We start from the raw sequence: 13,945 nt of genomic DNA, 5'->3' as shown, positions 1-13,945 counted from the left end.
ATTTACTTATGCAAGGATCACTTGTGTACTCAAAGATTCAAATTGTGACTCACCATTACCAAAGATTCTCATGCTCGCAATACTTGCTACTTGTACAAGTTCAAGCTCAACAAAAGTATCTAAATTCCCTCACATAAAGAATGATTCCATATTCACACACAGATATGAGTCAATTTAAGATCAGGAATCAGATACAACGCCCACACTCAAAAAAAGGAACACAATGCATGTTTTCACCCATAGGTTTGCCCTTATTTTCCAATTTGACTTTTGATTCGGCTTACTCAAGATCAAAAAGGTCTTTCTAAGGCATGTAATGGGGCTGAGTGCAAAGGTGTGGTCATTTAGGCTTAGTGACTTTTTCCTCGTGAGATGTGGTATTCTCAAACCGTTCCCTTCTTTTCCTTTATCACTTCGTTTTCTAGTGCTTTTAAGTCATCCTTTTATTCACTCCCCATGAGTTGCTTGGAACCCCAATATCCTTTGTACTTTATTCCACAATTTTTTTTATTTTTTTTATTTTGTTTTGAAGGGGTCCATTGTTTTGCAACATGGGTAAAGGGGGACTTCTTATAGCACTTCTTGACTTCTCATTTTCCTTTTTACCACACCCCCAACTTAGTCTTTTTGTCCTAAGTTGGCTTTTCACTAAACCACAAATCAAGAGGATTATAGGTAGTGGATCAAGTAAGGTCTAGGGTTTATCAAGGTTTTTCCAAAGAAAGGTAAGCCTCAAAGGTGTTCAAAAGACTTTCACACGCTCACAGGTAGGTTACAAAAAGAGGTATATGTCAAATTGGCTCACACTCTTTAAAATTGCCTAAGATCATCTCAAGAGTACACCTTTCTAAATCAATCAGACTAACAGGGAAAATTCCAGGTTTATTCATGCAAGGTTCAAAGTAAGCTAAACACACAAGGCATCGATACTTCAGTCAAACAAGACTACACACGTATGCTAGTGTGCAACGGTCATCACAAGAGAATCAATTTGATAAATGGCTAGTCACAACGAGATGCAAAGAGTGCGCATATTGTCTATGTAACTTCATTTGGCCTCGTCGTAGTCGTGCATTCATGTTTGTTCAAATGAGAGCACTATTCAAGTCATCGATATTGATCGAAATCAAGACTTAATTTTTTGCAAAAGAACAACCACTTTCAACACAAGAGGTAGCGAAATTTTTTCGAAAGGATCAAAATTATTTTGCAAGTAAAACAATAGGAGCCATAAGCTCAAGCATCCACAAAAAGAAATAGTATTTAAAGCACATTTTAGACTAAACAACCCAAATATATACAGAACAAAACATGAATGTCAACACAAAAGGTATGGGCCTCACCCCACCATAAATAAAAGCATTTGCCTCAAATGCAAGTAATAAGTATCCAAAAGTAGATGCTAGTAATTAAGAGAAAAGGGTAGAGAAAGGTCCTGTCTACGTCGTTTCTCTATCTGCTGGGGCATCAATGCCCGGTGCATCTTCCTGAAGTAAAACAATGGTCCTTCGAGCCTTGCTATTTTGGTCTCCATTGTTTGCTTTTGCCTTAGCCTCTGTAGCAAGATTTGCTACAATCATCTGATCTATTTCCTGAGCTGCTCTGAAGGCATGTATTGCATTAACTAAACTTCGATCACATGGGCGCACATTAAGGTCAAAAGGAATTCGTCTCTTTTCCCTAGCCTCCTTGGTGTACTTCCTTTGTTTGGCTAGCTCTGCTCTCTTTTCATCTTTTCTAAATTCTCGTGCTCTTATGTGCCTTGGTGGATCATCTCTCCCTGCGATTTTTTATCTAGCCATTTCTTAGATGCAGAATAGATGCTAACGAAGTGCCAGGCAGCAATGCAATCCAAATCCGCGCACAAATCAATTAACCACAATATTCTAGAAGTGCAATATAAAACTAGGGTATAGGTGTGAGTTTGGTAGGATGAAGAAATGAGAGAAAGTGAGTGAAATAGGACTTTTAAAATTGTGGCCTTCAAAAACCGTCCAGTTCCTGCACGTTCAGCGATGTGAGTCAAGTTTGCCTATTCATTCAGCGACACATAGAATGTCTAATTTATTCGCCGAATTTAGTAGGACCTTTAGTTTATGTAGGGATCCCAACAGCGGTCTCTGTCGAGATCGCTAACATGGTTGGCGATGCGCCAGTAATTTTTTTAGACTGCAGAGCTTTACAGAAGCCCATCTAAGGATGCCTTCGGTCAGACCACGAAAGAATTTTAGTTCGCCAAACTTGTCGGCGACCCGCCAACTAAACATGTTGCTCGCTTTCATACATCTTTTCAAGCACTTTCCTAGCTTCAACCAGTTCAAACAAACACTATTATTTTTTCAATAAAATTAAAAAGCAAGTAATTGGTTTTGGGTTGCCTCCCAAACAGCGCCTTAGTTAACGTCGTGGCACGACGTAAGTCAATGCTTAAATCAGATTTTTGGGGTTGCACCTAGTGCATCTAGGTGATCCCACTTGTTCATGCGGATGAGGCTAAGGAAGCACATGACTTAGGAGAGTTTCGATTAGCTAGATAGATCTAGAGTGAGAGTTTCTCATCTGATTTAGCACTTCTACACTTTCTCTAATTTTTTCTAGCACTCCATCTTGCTCATTTAGCTTATGAAGAATGATTAATAGCATATCTTCGATACGCTTATTTTCATTTTCCATAGATCCACTCCGCTAAGTCTGTGGTCTTCATTTACTTTGATCTCTGGACACCATCTCCAATTCCTTGATCTTGTGAGTCAATTTATCCATCTGACTTAGCAAAATGATCAATTGCTGGTCCTTCTCAGTGTCCTTGTTGATTTTAGCTACGAGGTCAAGGAAATTGGTTGCGGTCTCATAGGGGTATTTTTCATGGCCACGTGGCATAAGTTGGTTCATTATTTCTCTGTTTTCGAGACTTAGACCCCTGTAGAAGCATTCCAGTAGAACTAAATTGGGTATATCATGAGTTGGGCATTGCATCAATAGTGTTTTAAACCGCAGCCACAACTCATAAGAGGGTTCTCCTTCTAGATAGGATGTGATCCATGAGCGTTATCACCTTTGCTGGAAGGTGCTCCATTGGTCCACCTTCTCCATCATGTATACTCATTGTCCTACCTCGACACGCAAACAACTAGACAAAACAAAAAATTAGGTGAGTAAACTACTACTAAAAAGAACAACAATTCTATTAGACTAAAAAAATTCTCACAAGGAGAATCAGAAACAACAGCGGAAACNNAGTTGGTTCATTATTTCTCTGTTTCCGGGACTTAGACCCCTGTAGAAGCATTACAGTAGAACTAAATCGGGTATTTCATGAGTTGGGCATTGCATCAATAGTGTTTTAAACCGCAGCCACAACTTATAAGAGGGTTCTCCTTCAAGATGCTTGAAATTTAGGATGTGATCCCTGAGCCTTATCACCTTTGCTGGAAGGTGCTCCATTGGTCCACCTTCTCCATCATGTATACTCATTGTCCTACCTCGACACGCAAACAACTAGACAAAACAAAAAATTAGGTGAGTAAACTACTACTAAAAAGAACAACAATTCTATTAGACTAAAAAAATTCTCACAAGGAGAATCACAAACAACAGCGGAAACAAAAGAAAGATAGAAGAAGAGACACAAGATAAGAAACAATTGGCAACTCAAGGATGTATTAAATCCAATAACCTCCAATCTAGATCCTAACAAGTACCAAATCAAGATAAATAGATAGACACACAAAAAGGAGACAAAAAGCAATCAAAGGGTATATTAAACCCATTGACCTCGATCCGTTAATCCTACAATAGCACCTACCTCTTACGAAGACCTTAAGGGAATCGATATCCCAAGCAACCCTCGTTTCTAAACAATGTTCAACAAAAGCTTGCCAAGCTTTCAAACACTCACACAAGGAGTTTAGGTTTTTAACCATTTTCAACAAAACAAATCTAAGTCTAAAATGAAACCCTAAAGACCTATTTATAGTATTAGGCATTATTACATAGATGGGCCCAAAAATGACCCGAAATGGGCCTATGGGTGTGCCAAGTCGGGCTCGCCTACTGGCTTGGTGATGCGCCCAATGAACTCGGCGAGGAACTCTACTCCTGCCCATGGCTGGGATGCTGCTGGAACTTTGGGTTGTCTGGGAACCATCGCCCAATCCACTTGGCGATGCGCCAATGGTCTGCAGCTCGCCTAGTGAGCATTTTTTCCCCTTTGTAGCTCCTTGGGCAGTTGGCGGTCTTGGGAACCCTCGCCAAAGGGCTTTTGGCGAGTCGCCGAAGTGTCCTGCAGCTCGCCGAATGGAGCACATTCTTCACTTGCTCCTCCTCTCTTCGTTAGGCCTCCCATTATCCAAGCTATCATCCAAGCATGGTGTTGCCCAACTGTGAGCTCTTTCAAGGTGCATATGTTCCCATGCAAGGCATGGAACTCCCTCCTTGGCATCCATACATGCCAAACAGCCTCCATCCTTGTGAACACTCCATCAAAGCATTGAAGTTTGTGAATGGATAGGCTTGATGTAATCCATTTTACATCACCACGCCCCATGGTTGGGATCTCGTGGATGGGGCCTCGGAAGGCTGCCTTAAGTCTGCCTAAATAGGGGGTGTTTTGGTAAATTACTAATTAATTTGCTTAAGGGTAGGGACGATTATTATAATTTGTTTTAAGTATATTAAAGTATTTTTAAGTATTAAACAAGTCTTTTAACCCTCATAACTCACAAACTCAAACTCAACCAACTTCCCTCCCAAAAATATTCTCTCTCTAAACTCCATTGAAGAACAAAGAAGAAGCTCAAGATTAGAGTTCAAGCTCCAAGCTTTTCACTCCAAATTCGTGGGAAAATATCAATCAAGGTATGGAGATCTTGATTCATGGAATATTTTCTTCATGAAGCCCTTCAAAACTCTTATTTCAAAAATTGGTAACTTGACTAAAAACTAGGGTTTCTATTCTATCCATGGGTTCTTCCTAAAAATATTTTCATTATGTTAATTGACCTATTATGGATGAATTGATGTTTAATGGTGGTTTTTATTGTAAAATTCCCCATGAACCCATGTGACCCAATTTCATGAATTGTGGTGAATGTATTGATGCAAGATGATTACTATGAATTTTATCTATGTTTATTTAGTTGTTGAATCTTGTTTTATTCATGCTTATTGTAGTATCTTTAGGTGTAATTGTGAGACTTGATTCATGATCTTGAAAGGGGTAAATTTCTAGGGTTATGTACATATTGAGGAATGTTGTATATTGATAATTGTTTATCGCGGCTTATGAAGACACTACTTCCAATTCAAGTGCCAAACGGTCACGAGTAGTAATATAACCCAACCAAGGGTTGGGGTCGAGTCCCAAGGGGGCAGTTAAAAATTGAGAATCAAATAGTAAAGTAAAATATAATTCTAATTAATCATAGCTATAAACATTATCGAATACAAACATACTAAATCTAATAGGTGACACAAGCGTCAATTATCAATGGTGGGTTTTGTATTAGCTAATAAACAAAAACAACAAAAATATAAAGGATGCGAGTTATGGACACGGGATTCTTGGGATGTGATAGGAATACGGGATAAACTAGACTATCGATATGTGCTTTTGATACTAAATTATTGAACATTTGTGACTAGGCTAGACTTTATTGGGGGTAAGCTTTCTCTCGAACAACTTACCCCGAATTAAATCGGTTTATATCAAACACCGACTTGCCGCATTAAGCACAACCTCTTCCTTAGCCCATTAACTCTCTTGAGATGAATGTGTGGGAGAAGGACTAGGATTCACTCTCTCGAGCTGAACCCATGTAGACCAAATACCACCGGCTATCAATTTGGTAGTCTTAGTTTTACGACCTCTCTCTCGAGTAAGCCAAAAACACTAAGATGAAATCGTATTTGCAACTACAAACCCATTCAGTTCATACACAACTACTAAATGAAATCACATCTAAACAACAAATAAACTATCAGCAAGCAAGACCCAACAATTAATTTAACCCATATTCACATAATCACACCCCAAGAATTGGGGTAGAGCTAGACATGAAAAAGAGATAGAAATTGTTACCAACAAGTGTTTCCATCAAGTGGGTATGACAAATAAAGGCTTTAATCACATCAAGGATGAAGAATATTTGAGACCCACTTCCAATTTCTTGGAGTTGAAACCCTTCAAGTCTTCAAGGTTCAAGAACAAAGTCTCTAAAAACCCTTTAGAACTAAGAACTCTAAAAACACTATAAAAGTTTGATAATAGAATGCTTGATATTAAGTTAGAAATTTAAACAAGTATTTATAGTGTTGGCAAATTTGTGCTGCGAAGGACCACTCGGCGCAGTTAGTAGGAATCACCGAACGATGGGCGCCTCGCCGATGGTTCTTTGTCTTGCCTTCAATTTTCATCAATTCTTGATCTGAATCACTATAACTTAAGGTGATACTGATAGGGGTCGCCGATTCATTCCGCGCATCGCCCTCCTTAATTCTATCTCGCCACTCAGCACTCGTTTAAAATCTGCATCAACACTTTCGGCGACCAAGTCATCTGACGCCAAATGGGTCGGCGGAACGGCGAGTGAGGATGCTATTCGCCTTCGTTTTTCCCAGTTTTTGCTCCAGCGTTCTATAACTTTCGGCGGTTTGGTGGCCAATTTAGCGACTCGCAGAGTGACTTCGATGACTTCCAGGTTTTCATTTTCCTCTCTCTTTCAACTGGGCACTTTGGAACATTTAGGTGAGCTGATGGTTACTTGGTGAATCGCCAAGATGGTTTGGCGATCATCAGGTTGTCTTTTCTTCATTCTTCCAGCTGCTTAGTTCCTTTTTGCCCAATAGTGTTCATGTTTTGTCTCAAACTCCAAATACCTGAAACTCAAGGTTTTTCATCAATTATTGAGAAAAAATATGCATTTGAGGAAACTAAATTTATCAATGTATAGCCCTAAATGAGTCCAACTTGTGGACTCATCATATATGAACACTACTACAAATATGAACTTTAGCAACAATTATTTTGCGGCAATAAGCAAATGGCCGGTAATGTATTCATGAGAGGCAATATATTAGCGGCTAATGTATAATGGCTAGGAAAAAGTACACTTTTAGTAGAAATTCCAAACAATAGCCGCCAAAAAGGCCTTTTTTCTAAAATTAAAAACTCCTACATGAGAGGCTATCTATTAGCGGCTAATGTATAATGGCCGGGAAAAAGTACACTTTTAGTAAAAATTCCAAACAATAGCTGCCAAAAAGCCTTTTTTTTCTAAAATTAAAAACTCCTACTTTCTCTAAATTATTTATTTTCCCACCATTCTCCAAAATCTGGAAAAAAAGAACTCCTAGGCAATAAGGAAAACATTACTTAGAAAAAAACCCTATGTACGCTTCAAATAAGGAAAAATTTCCTAAAACGATCTCCCACACACATAAGAATTATGTATCCTAAATCTCTTAGAGTTGTGACGTGCAACACCATATATTCATTCATAGCAGCAACCTTCCGGCAGCATATATCAACTTGCAGCAGCGACGTCCAGCAGCTATAGATTACTTGCAGGAAATACGTCCAGGAAAAACAAAGTTTTCAGATTTGTAGGTCACTCATCTCCACTCCTCTTTTTTTATCGTATTCTATTACCCTTGTTGCTCTGTACATCTTCGTTATGAATTTATCCCCATTATTTATTTTCTATTATGTTCATTAATGAGTATTCACACATTAACTAAGAAGAAAAGAGAAAATATACTTGACGAACTAATCAATATTTACGTATTAGCTGTGATTTCTAAGTGATTTGAAATTCGTAAAAGTAGTGTTTTTGCGTTTGTGATCTCTGGCTGCTACTATTTTGATTGCAATTGATTAAATCAATTCATCTGATAATATACTTTAATGTGTGTGGCTATTATATTAAGGTGTGTGGTTGTTAATATATTAAGGCGGGTGGCTTTTAGTTCATCTGTAACTTATAATCATTCGAAAGTTCTATTGTGAATACAAGAAATAGTACAAAGAAATAATTGTTTTGTTTTGACTCGTCTTAAGATCTCTTTTTTGAAAATTTCAAGTTTAGCGATTACATAGATTCACTATTGTTTAGATTCATGTTTGTACAACAATTTTTGTTTTGACTATATGAGCTCTCTGTTATTGAGATTATCCGTAACTAGAAGCATTTTTTAAACCTTTTGGTCTAATTTGTGGTAGGTTTAGCATTTGTCCTTGAATCTTTTATTTAATACTCTTGTTATTCATTTAATTTTCTGTTTTAGACGTTTATTAGAATATCTATTTTTTGGCCATAAAATATGAAACATTACCATACAATGAATAAAATAGTACACTTGAGGCATCTATGATCTGGTTATGATTAACAAGCACAAAGTTAGTAGACCTCCAGCATCATCTATTTATAGATTGTATCCCCTCGAAGGAAGGGGGGATCTTTAAATGAACAAACATGTAGTTTCGTAACACAAGATACACAAGTATCTGAATCTCAATACATCACGAAACAAATTAAAAAGCTATCGAAGTAAAAAAACTCGACTAGGGCACCTATTGATATAATGTTTGTATTTTGGGACATTAGGATCTTCATAACTGTCAGCCAGGCTAAAAATGTGCTACACAACATCAGAAACACCATAGGTCATGGTTGGTACAAGATTCGTTTAGCTTTGTTTTCACCAGCTTGAGTCGTTTCTTATGTCTACTCCATTATTTCTAAATCCTTCTTTTTTGTAGCCTAATCTGCTCCATTGGCCTTCGCCTTAGTAGCTTGATTGGCTCTAGTTGTCTTCATTGAGTTGTCTAAGCTGCTCAAGCTGCCTTATCCTTCGTAGCTTGACCTTCTCTACTCATATTATCCTTGGTTGTCTGGGCTGCTTCACTTATCTTATTGTGCGCTATTTTTTAGCTGAATGAACCATCACGAATGCCATATTTATTTTTGCTTGGGCCTTGTCTTTCATTCATTCCATTGTTTGACTAAACATTGACTATCCCCCACCAGGTGTTGTGACATCTTACCCAAAATAATTCTCTTTCAAACTTGAGGAGAACTGAATCCAGATGAAGCTGATGATTAAGTTGGTCGATAATCCTTAATTGTTGACATAAGATATATTCAAAGTGTCTCTTTTGTGACTTTCATTGTTTTGATTATAGCAGATTGAACTTCTGAGGAGACTGATACCACACATTAAAACAATCACAATAGAATCCACAAACAAGCTGTCAAAATGGAATTATGGTAAAAACCTATATAAGTACTTCATTATGCGTTTTTCAGTATGCCTTTAGTGTTTGGACCTGTAGCTTATTGAGTTATTGTTGATCAGCCCCAAACCCAGTATTAGAAATACCCATTTAATCTGCTTCCCTTTCTCTTATCGTCTGAAATCAAATTATTGGAATTTGTGGTTTCATAATTTTTTTAGTTTCTGATGGGAGTTCCTCAAAGTTAATGTATTGAATAGTACCTGCACAAACAAAAACTCTATTAGTTAAAAAATTGGCAAGGTGGTTCCTTTCTCTTAGAACATGTGATACTTGAAAATCACCCTTTGTCTTCTAGTCTTTGAAATTCTGAACCTCCATACTTCTCCATAACAAAATGTCATTGATGAAGTTTTGACCTTACTGAACAAAGAGAAAATCTCCATAACAGAGTTATAGTTGCACAAATTTTACAGAGAACCAGCGTAAAGATTGTTCAGTACAAATTTGCTCCCTTAAAGAGAATTATCTTAGCTAACAATAGAGGGTGATTGATAAGATTACATGATACGTGTTAGATGAGTGTAATGAACTATTGATCATGTATGTAGTCCCCAATTACGGTTGTAGTTGACTAGATGCCAAATCTTTTTTTTTTTTGCAGAAGCTGATGCTTTATGTTTCTAATGGTAGGAATTTCACTTATAACTCAAATTGATCGTCTGATACTCTCATAGTTAAATCCCAAGCTTGTTTCCAGGGAATTAAGGACTTGACTTTTTTCTATTGTAGCATTCTCTGTTCTATTTATCTTTATGGCAGTATTTCCTAGAGAGTTTGATCATTAAAGCCTATGAGTTTCTAGTATATTTTTCAATAGTACCATGATAATAGAGCTGGAGACATTGTTTCTCTGTGATATTTCATGCGAGAGAGTTCAACTTTTGCATAAAAATAGGGAAGTGGAAATTAGCACATTTCTTTCACTCTTCATCAATCACCTTCTTCCACTCTTTGATCTTCTGAACCTCCATACCTCTCCAATCAGTGCTTCACCTTTATACCTTTGTACTCTATGAGCATTGAGCAAAAAATGTCATAAACTTGTTTCTCTGTTTCCAAATGGAAAAAATAAATTATATAAAGTTCTAAGCAGCAACTAGTTAGGAATTAAGAGATAACATTTCTTAATTTCATGGATCCACTGGAAATTAACCAAAATACATTTCATGTATCCATTGGAAAGATCCCAAAAAGAAGCAAAAATAAATTTCTCTTGTGCTTAAAAGCATTGCAAAAGTTTCAGCTCTAGCAGACAAACAGATAGACAATCACTTACAAACATAGCAGGTAAATGCAACTAATAAAAGTTAATATCAAAAATGTAACACCAATCTAAGTAACAATCTATTTGTGATTCAACGGAATATTGAAACGAAACATATTAACATAGCCATAAAAATCCTCGTCCCAATAGTTATTATTACAATAAAGCTGGAAAGAATTAGACTCCATCCTCTTGAAGCAGAAACAAATAGCAAATGATGTAAAGGCAAAGATAAAAATTCCAAACGTCCCATAAATAAATAGTGCATCAAAAACTCAATTTTTGCATCACCCATTATGTCTTGAAGGAAAATCCGAGTAACTCATCATGTGATTTTTAATTAAAGTCAAAGAACAAAAAAAAATCTCTGGAACACAATTTCAGAAATACAGCACCAAGTTGAACATGAAACAAATGTAAGAACTCAATAAATAGTGCATTAGAAAGGAAAATGCAAAGGCAAAGGTTAAAAATTTCAAACATCCCATACATAAATAGTACATCAGAAACTCAGTTTTTGCATCACCCATGATGTCTCTTAGTCCCGATATTTATATCTAGCTAGCTTTGTTCGATGATGATCCTTTCTTCTTTCTGTGTTAAATTTTGTAATGTCAATAGGTCAAGTAATCTTAAATGTATTAGATTTATTTTTATGAGGGTACCTCAATATTGTCAACACCGTGGAAACTTAATACACACAAATTCACAAATACACAAATACATGAAATTTGGTAACATGCTTCAAGAAACATTATCTGCTAGAAACAGGGTGCCTAAAGATCTTGCTTATTCATTAACAAATGAAGGTATTGATTATCTTTGGACTTCATTGGAAGATACCAAACATGTTGACGGTCATCTCATGTATTGCACCCTATGTACTAATAGGATGGATATTTTATCTGAAATACATTTTTGATTAATTTTCTCTTTTTTTTACTAACGTATTTTCAGCTCCTACAATAATTGTAGAAAATAAAATCATATCTTGAACGCCATGAACAATTCTAGAAATAAAAGATGGATGTGAAACAATATATTGACTTTTATTTTACAGAAGAAGTTTTCTTTTCCAAAACGTGAAGAAGTGTTTGCCTTAAAGTCACTAGGAAAGAAATGGAAAGACTACAAGTGTGAAATTAAAGGTGAGTATATGTAAAATATAAGACTAAAGACTCTTTGCAGAAAAATAGATCAAATCGCATACTGAGAGATCAATGGAGTGGTCTAGTCTCTTATTGTCTTTCTGATAAAGCAAAGGTATAAACAAATTTTGAAATCACACCTACTTTCTTATTTTAACTATGTGGTGATTTTAGTTATGCTACATTATTTTTATAATTTGTAAGATATTATTTAAATATTTCAACAACAGAAGCGTACCCAAGCAAATAGAAACAATAGGGTCAATCAAAAGATACCTCACACAGGAGGATCCAAAAGTATAACAACATTGATGCATGAGCAAGTAAATCTGTGAAACATATTTTTAAAGATTTTTTGTCACGCATATCTGATATCAATTCTATTGCTTAGGATGAAAATGGAATAAAGCCTACACGAGCAGAAATTTTCTTATAAACTGATAAAAAATGGTAGACCACTAAATGATGATTTTGCCAAGGCAATCGTAAGATTTCTTCTTAATGTTATTTTTAAATCATGAAACAATTAAAAATAAATATTACAAGTGAATAAGCCAATTTCAAAATGGATTTATTGTGTATTCTATGATTAGGACATGATAAATGAAAGGATGAGCAATAATGAAAGATCTATCGACCAACCTCCTCACAATATTGCTTGGGAAGGTGATGTGTATTCTAAAGTGTTGGGAAATGAGAAGGGTGGGTATGTTCGTGGTTTAGGACTTGGTACAACTCCTTCAATTCTATGGGGTAGTAAATCTTTCGTAGAAATATTGTTGTAGAATATTCATCTAATGAGATTGTACAAAGGTTAGAACAAGAAATAACTGAGTTAAAGGAAAAACAAAATGAAGAAATGGATCTGATGAAACAAAATCACAAGAAGCTGCAATCAGAATTACTCCAAATGAGACAATTCATGCAAAAGTATGCTCCTAATGAACCCTTCCTCAAGATATCAATAGCACTTCAAATGAACAGGTAACTAAATTTTACATGTCTTAGGAATTTTTAATGAAAATTTTTTATCCTATAAAAGGATTGTTAACTAATGTCTTAATACTTACAGTTCCTGATAATAATAGCAGCAAGAAGGAGTACCACAATCATCAAGGATATCTAGTAATGCTGAAATTACTCTACCTCATGGTACTACTCATCTTATCATTTAACGTTATTCTTTAAGTTTTCATTACTAGTCTTTCTTGTCTTTGTTTTTAATAGATATGTCCGCCAATAGAACTCGCAATTTTTTGTAGTAGTAGTAGTAGTTCTTCTACAAGTATAGACTATCTTTCTGGTTCCATTTGTCTTATCGTCTAAAATCTAATGCTTGGAATTTGTTATTTATCAGTGGTCAGGATCTTTTTAGCGTTAGATGGGAGTTTCGGAGAGTTATTGTATTGAATAGTACGTGCACAATCAAAACCTCTGTTAGTTAAAGTTTCCTTCTCTTAGAACATGTGACACTTGGACACAATAGCTAGGTTTGTATATTTCCAACTTTTGTATGATGAGTGGTCAAGTGTTAGAGATCTCATTTATCCAACTTTTGAGGGAACTTTTCTCTATTTGTCTTGGAACAAAGAATGATATGAGTTGTTGTATGTGAAATGGTGAAATGCTATTCTAAATCAGTTTCTTGGCTTTGATGTGACCTAATCTTGTTCTAAAAGCTAGTTGAATCTCTGTTTTGTTTTGCTCGAGTTTATTTGATGTTCGTTTGGTTTAGATTTTGAATGCACTAGATGTACATTTATGTTTCTTCATTGTTCACTCGTAGTCTTGGCTATCTTCTCTTTCGCTCTTGATTCATTATTATAGACTTTACTTGTCTTAGTTTAATCTCATAGAATTCCTCTTTGTTCTAGCATAACTTCAGTGTTGTCCATATCTTTTGTATTTCAACAGGTGATGTTACGTTTGTAATTCGTCATAATCTTGTTTTAACTTGGCTCTACTTATTGTTAGCTTATCTGTAAATACATGTATAGTCCTTTACATGGTAGAACTATTTTGTCTTCAAAATGTGGCTGGGAATCTGATTGTCTTCTTTTCTTTCTAAGTGTTGCTTTATTTATTTTGGTGTTTTCCATTAATCAAAATCTGGAAACTTCTTCATTCTCTAAAAAATATGTGGTCTTCTTTCCTTTGTTTTTTTTTCAGTCTGAGTCTTAGTATTTATACCTGAGCTTTTTAATATAATATCCTATTTTTTAAGATATGGTTCAGTAC

General features: G+C 35.8%; 1 non-coding gene across 1 annotated transcript; it reads right to left on the bottom strand.

Annotated features, from left to right (window-relative positions):
• Positions 1 to 10,822: 10,822 nt before the first annotated feature.
• LOC125846175 (small nucleolar RNA snoR60) lies at positions 10,823 to 10,894 on the bottom strand. Its single transcript, XR_007444334.1, has one exon. It is a non-coding gene; the product is annotated as a small nucleolar RNA snoR60 (small nucleolar RNA).
• Positions 10,895 to 13,945: the final 3,051 nt, after the last annotated feature.

The sequence above is a fragment of the Solanum stenotomum genome, chromosome 11 (assembly GCF_019186545.1).
Source record: "Solanum stenotomum isolate F172 chromosome 11, ASM1918654v1, whole genome shotgun sequence".
In the NCBI taxonomy this organism is placed as follows: domain Eukaryota; kingdom Viridiplantae; phylum Streptophyta; class Magnoliopsida; order Solanales; family Solanaceae; genus Solanum; species Solanum stenotomum.
The sequence above is the reverse complement of the archived record's forward strand: the minus strand, read 5'-3'. Positions and strand labels throughout refer to the sequence as shown.